The sequence below is a fragment of the Trachurus trachurus genome, assembly GCF_905171665.1.
Source record: "Trachurus trachurus genome assembly, chromosome: 19".
NCBI classification, from domain to species: domain Eukaryota; kingdom Metazoa; phylum Chordata; class Actinopteri; order Carangiformes; family Carangidae; genus Trachurus; species Trachurus trachurus.
This window is the reverse complement of record NC_139913.1, coordinates 22,311,427-22,318,790: the sequence shown is the minus strand read 5'-3', so window position 1 is coordinate 22,318,790 and position 7,364 is coordinate 22,311,427.

The following is a 7,364-nucleotide window of genomic DNA, read 5'->3' as shown; positions in this document are numbered from 1 at the left end:
GCATGGTAAATGATCAGAATGCGTATGTGTTCCTATGTTATGCAAGAAGTATCTACGGGGGAAGCTGTTCTGTGGGTGGCTCGGATTGGAGGAGGGCGAGGAAGGGGTAATGGGGAAGGAAAGGATAAAGGAGGGTTGATACTCCTAAATTGTGTCCACGAGGCAGAGCTCCTCACTGCACCATGGGTAAGAGCTGAAAAAGAAAACAGGCATTGCATTAGATCCCCCTCAATAAACTTCACTGCACATATCACAAATGAAAAAGGACACTGCAAGCAAGAGCTGTAGTTTGGAACAACAACACACGCTAATGCAACTCTATGGAAATGTGACACTAACACCAACTCGCAATTAGCATCTCTGACAAAATAAAAAGCACATTGACTCAGTGCACGGTAATGTGATGACAACACCAATAAATATCATATCAATTCTGGATCTTTGCTTAAACATCCATCCTGAACCTTCAGAATCTCAACTTACAGTGAATGAAAAGAAAGATGTGTTAAAGTAGCTCTCTCTCACACACACACACACACACACACACACACACACACTGGCCCTGCAATCTGAGAAAGATCTTCAGGAGACATGAATTAAATTATCACGGTTCAACTTCCAAAACACAAAATGTTCGAAATCCTGTAAGTTACAGTGGTATAGTTTCACTATTAAAAAAATAAAACAATTAAATCCTGCTCATTATTGAGGTTTAGAAAGATGTGTGGAGAGATTCATGTTAGCTGTTTCACTATTTCCAGTAACGATGCTATGCTAAGCTAACCAATTGAGAGTAGTAGCAAACTTCTCAGGTAAATTCTCTGCAAAAATATAAGCAAATTAAAGGGATAGTTCACCCTAGAATGATATTTCGCTCATTATCTACTCACCCTCATGTTGACTAAGGGCTGGAAGAATTATCAGAGTCCACCGTCCCTTCTCTTAGTTACAGGGGGTCTCGGCGTAGCAGTGAATTTCAATGCAACGGTTGCAAAGGGACACCGGAGCTCTTCGTAAAAAAACACACACAAAAAAACATCCAAATACCTCCATGATGCTCGTATGTAATGTCCGTCTTGTGCTGAAGCCCCAAATTGCGTAATTGTCCCGAAAAAAAATTAAATAAGTCTATATTTTAAGCTTGTTTGTAGCGGAAGCTTCTCGTCTTCTTCTTCTTCTCCTATTCCTGGTCCGTCCAAATATCGCGTGATTCGCATTAACCGCAATGACGCCGGCGCAAATCACGCGATATTTGGACGGACCAGGAATAGGAGAAGAAGAAGAAGACGAGAAGCTTCCGCTACAAACAAGCTTAAAATATAGACTTATTTAATTTTTTTTCGGGACAATTACGCAATTTGGGGCTTCAGCACAAGACGGACATTACATACGAGCATCATGGAGGTATTTGGATGTTTTTTTGTGTGTGTTTTTTTACGAAGAGCTCCGGTGTCCCTTTGCAACCGTTGCATTGAAATTCACTGCTACGCCGAGACCCCCTGTAACTAAGAGAAGGGACGGTGGACTCTGATAATTCTTCCAGCCCTTAGTCAACATGAGGGTGAGTAGATAATGAGCGAAATATCATTCTAGGGTGAACTATCCCTTTAATGCTGCACAATATATAATACCAGCATTGTCTTTGTGATGTGAGCACGAGCAGGAAGTAGCCTGCCCTACAACCTTAAAGCGAATGAACACGATCATGTCACGCTACAACTATATTGATGTTTGATGCAAAAGGAGAACTGTTTTCACTTTTTAGGACTAATCAGAGAAATCAGATGTAAAATAATCTACAGTACTCTCTGATGTCAGCCTTCTCACTTAGTTCCTACTGAATTTGTGAGCTGGTTAATGATTGGTATGCAGGCTCTGCACACACAGCAAATCACCAATCACAATCACAAGAAGAAGAAACTATAAAACAACTAAGAGGAAGTAAAAAAGAAAAAAAAAGAAAAAGGAAAACAATGTCAGTTGTGTGGTATTTTACAAATGAGATGATATTGACCAAAAACACAATGTTTGGTACCTATACATAATGCAACACTGTATATATTGCAGAAAAAATATATATCACAATGTTGTTTTTTCCACTATAGTGCAGCCTTAAAGTACATTTCCCACAATGCTGATCTACTGATTTAAGACACTGAGTGCTATCATCTGGGTTAGGACTCATAAAACTGTTAAAATACTGATCTCAGTCATTTCAAAAAGTATAATTTGTCTTTATTCTCAGTAATGAAATAAATGCAAGCAATTGTGATTTCAAGAGATTGCTCCACTTCTCCACAGTTTTGTTCTTGCTGATTAATTTAGACTGTGTTTTTGTATCTTTCCTCTATAAGGCGTCTGTCTCCCCCTGCTAACTGTGGGTCGAAACAAATAAGAATCCAGGCAATCAACATTATTATAGTGCCTCGAGTCCTGCGTTCAGTCCCCCCATATTCTTCACTGTCTAGTCTACAATACTCAAGGGCTCGCACTGGCCTTTATACTTTTAAGTGGTTTGGACTGATTTAGTGCCCCATGCAGCCATCTTTATGTCAGTGAGACTGGGCTGTGTGATAAAGAATTTCTTTGTCCAACCAAAATCATCCATTTTGTCATCAAACTTATTCAGCACAAAGCAAGTGAGCATCAGCTTCAGCTCCAATGAAAATAAGTCTTTACCAGTGGTTTTATTATTAATATAAGAGATAGGGACTGTCAGCTCTTAATTGGAGGCCTGATACAGCCCTGCATTAGCTCCTCATGCTGGTGAGCTGGCTAGAGCACTTGGCATCCTCACTATGTGTCCCAATAAAAAACAGCTTACTTCCTTTCCCGCTCCACTGATGGATAATCACTGATGCAAGACTGAACTGGCATTCACTGCATGTCCTTACTTCGAGAGTTTAAAACGGAATCAGATTCAGGGCACACCGATGGCTGCATACATGTTGTAAAGTGAATCACCATGCACACTGAAAAAGTGAAAGCCTCATCAAAAGTCAGAAGCGAACATAAAACTCAGTGATAATTTGCCTCACATGGCGCACACCTGCATGAGCAACAGTGTGCTTGCTTAGCTTTGTTACATACATCTGGTCATGGCCTTGGTTAAAAGGTGATTATCACTTTTTGGATTCTCCAGAATCAGATTGATATACATTTTGTTTCCTTTCAAATGCAAATAGTTTGAAAGCATTCACTTGCTACAGGCATTTATAATAAACAAAGTAAAGCTGCTGATCAGGATCTATAGCCTTTTACTGGGGCAAAAATATATTTGTGGTCGTGGATATTTCCCTTGTGTCCACTGCTCTGAGTGGTTGACTTGAATGTGTCACTTTTGTGCATCTTTTTATTTTTTTTATTTTTTAAATATCTCGGATCAAACAACACCAACTAGCTACCTCTGATATTTACTGTTTGCTTTACTTGTTCCTGAGTTCCTGATTGTTACTCAAATGATCCTCCTGAAATCAACTGGATTTTGTACTGGGCCTTTACATATGCCTGTTTAAGAGTAGGCTGGCCTGTAGGCAAAACTTTCTAATGCTCAGTTTGGAATAATCTTGGAATTAGTCATTGTCATTACCAGCAGCTTTTCATTAGCACAGCAGGAGCAACAGAAAACAGGGTAATGTAATTACTGCGGACTATTGTATATATTGTAGCAATCGCTGCACAGGCTCATGGTGTATCCCTCCTGTGTCATTATGATGAGTGTGCGCTCGAAAAAACAAAGGATTCATGGCTGGAGTCCTGATTCAGTGCGGGAAAAACATAACTGTTCAGCCTGCAGTTTTGACTGAAGCGTCAGCTGTGAGGTCACTGGGCTTCAGGACCTGTGTGTTTGTGAGTGTGTGTGGAAGAGAAGAGAGAGATAGAGAGAACTAGAAAAAACAAGAGCGAGCACTCCATGTCTGATGCACCGTCCACTTCTCGTGCCATAACATTACAGCTGTGTGTTGAATAAACTGCTCTTCTTGCTGCCACTAAAGTGAGAGCAGCGGGCACTGCATGGCGACCGAGGCCTCGTGAAAACAATGAGCCGATGATATGATTTTTCTATAAGGCAGAGCCGTAGCACTGCTACATTATGAAGTAATGGTGGAGCTCATGCCACAGTATCAGCACACTGAAATCAATCAGGTTTGTGCATTTGTGTGCACATGTGGGTGCGTGCCTATTATGATTGCCCACATCATCATCATCACCATCATCATCATCATCATCATCATCATATACACGGTCACAATAAATCATGCTTGTACCCTGGAGTGGACAGACTTTCTGTACAGTATCTGCTTGCTAGATATGACCAATTAGGATGTGCCCCCACAATTAGGTGGTGGATCATGTTACTAAATATTCCCTGTGTCCAAAAAAAAAAATGAGCAAAGGAAAAATATCATAGCTGTTTGTGTGAGTGTGTGTGTGTGTGTGTGAGAGAGAGAGAGAGAGAGAGAGAGAGAGAGAGAGAGAGAGAGAGAGAGAGAGAGAGAGAGAGAGAGAGAAGGAGCAGCAAAAACAGCTCTCCTCTACCAGACACTGGGGCGGGGAGAGGGGTTTGCAGGCTCCCACCGCCGCCGACAATGAGAACTAAAGAAAGAAGGGTCTGTGCGATAGGTTTTACATCCAGTTAAGCGTTAAATCACCGCCTCAGCGAAAGACTGCATGCACGACGGATGCATTCTTGGCATTTCAATAAAAGCAGAGCATATAGCGACTAATAATGACCCCCCCGCCTCTCTCTCTCTCTCCCACACCTCCTCCTCCTCTTCCTCTTCCTCTTCCTCCCCCTCCTCCTCCGTCTCCTCTTCCTCCCCCCCTCCTCCTAATACCATGAAACGGTACCCCCTGGGCAAGAAACGCATCATTGGAATCGATAAGTGATTGTCGGCAGCTGGGTAAAAGGGGATGGAGGCACCGGGATTCGGACTGAACACGCTCTGCTGTTTGTACTGGCATCCGCACACTTCATACCGGGCTAGAGCTGATGGGGAAATGACGAGGCTCTCCAGATGACAGGTCGACCAGTCTAGTGGCTATATACCTCCATTTGTGGACGTATATGGGAGGAAGGACCAGTCCGTGATAGATGCACGAGCATGCACGCGCACATCTACATTCTTCCAGTTAAAAAAAAAAAAAAAAAAAAAAAGGCTTAGTAGCTAGAATGGCCTTTCCAGTGTTAAAATGAGCACTAAAGCAAAAAGAGAGAGGGGGGTGGGGGGATGAATCCATGCCTGTTCTCTTAGAGATCCTGCTCGACTGAGGCTGTGAAAGCATCACGTCAGGAGGATGGCCCAAAAAAAAAAAAAAATGCACATCTCACATTTTCAGTAATGGGCCTGCCTCCTCCAGACATTATAGAATTGTAAGCAACTCCATACAGGCCCAGTAACAGTGAGCAGTGAGACGAACTGGGAGGTTTGGCTACAAAGCTCCCAAAGGCAAAGGGCTTAGTTACAGCCATGATTAATTACAAGCAACACATAGTAGGCCAATATACAGTAGCATTTTATGATCTCTCCCTCTCTTTCTCTCTCTCAAGTGGCTATCACCTCACCTAGCCTAACTGTATGAGCGAGCAAGCGCGCCCTAAATAAATCGTGCCGTGTGCTGCCAACACACCTGTCAATGCCTGACACTGACATAGGCTCCGAGTTGCATAGACTATCTAATATAAGCCTATTTGCTTCTATTCAAATAGTCCCCCCTCCCTCTCGCTCTCTCTCCCCACACACACACACGCAAACACACACACACACACACGCGCGCACACACACACACATACACACACAACACCACCCCCTCCCTCAATCCTTGACAACACAATGTTAGGTAGCCCACTTGTTATCACGCGCGCATGCACGCACGCACACGCATGCATTTATCGTTACATTTGTGCATGCATGTTTCCTCCTTCTACGCCTTCCGACGAATATGGTTTTCTCTGCCGTTCAATGGAAAAATCTGGGTTGCGCGATGATGGGGCGGTGTGAAGTTGCATCCTTACCACAGTCATCGCGGGGAGCCTGTAGTGTCCATGTTAGATGTTAAATATCCCTTAGGTCCATCTCCGCGATGATCGCGCCTCGGTGTCCGTGCCCGTGCCCCTCATCCGAAACCAGAGCAAAGCTGACAGTGTGTGTTATTTCTTTCTGCCTCTCTTTTCCACATGTAAACGGCAAGCAGGGGGATTGGGGGGGTGGGGGGACGCGGAGAGAGACGATACGCCACCTTACCACAGACTCCCCCTCTGTCGGATTGGAAGGTAATCGGTCTTAAAGAAACATTCTCTCAGCATTCTCCGCATCTCTGTGATTTACGCGCGCGCCACGCACTCACGCGCACTCACAGGCCAATCAAACACCTGATTAATTATACAGTGTGTATGTATATCACAGACAGGTGCAAACTAAATGCACAGAAATTGTACTCCTAACAACCCCATATTGCCCTTTTAGCTGCAGCCTGAGTCCAAAATCTTTAATTTGAAAAAGGGCTAATTAAGTCTGATAAACAACATGCATACAAATGAATTTGTAAATAATAAACCAGAGTTATATCTGCAGCTCATTCTGGCAGAAGATGTGTGGGGTGATGCTCTGCAGGCCCAACTTCAGACCAGTAGAAAAAAAAAAACTCCTGTGAGAACTGAATATGACATCCAATATTTGGGGCTAAAACTATTAGCTATACTTATATAACTACACCAGTAATCCACCTTTATATGCATTCATTTTAAGGAAGCAGCCCTCATAAATCACAGTTCACATAGTTACAGGGTCACCTTGCCTCCATTCTGCTACATAAATACAGAATGTTTAATGTGTTAATACTGTATTTAAAAATCATCTCTTATTCACAGTCAATGCAGGAGTGCACTTACCGTGTGAAGTGGAACAGAAAGGTTGTCACTGTTTTTCAATGATGGCATGAATATGTTTAAAAATGAGCGTTATTGTGTTCAGTTGCCAACTTTTAACACATCTATGGAAATTGCCATATCTTTGGATGCAGCCCATAATGTAATTAGCATCTATACAATATGAGTTCATCAGCCCACACACACAAAAAAGCTGATTTCATAAAGGCTGTTATTAATATGCATGTTGATACTGATATCACACTTGTAAACAGATGAGCAGATCTCTCTGCAAGTGTGCATGTGTGTGTGTATAGCTCAGTAAACATAAGGTGGTGCTGTCTTTAAGAGAGAGAGCCTGGAAAGGGGTGATGTAATGTGTTCTCAGACAATGATGTCATCGACTGAGACACGGCAAGGATTTAAAGTGACAAAGGCATTTTCAGTGGCTCAGTGTAATTCTGCATCAGGTCTCCTCCGAGAGCAGCACCCGAGC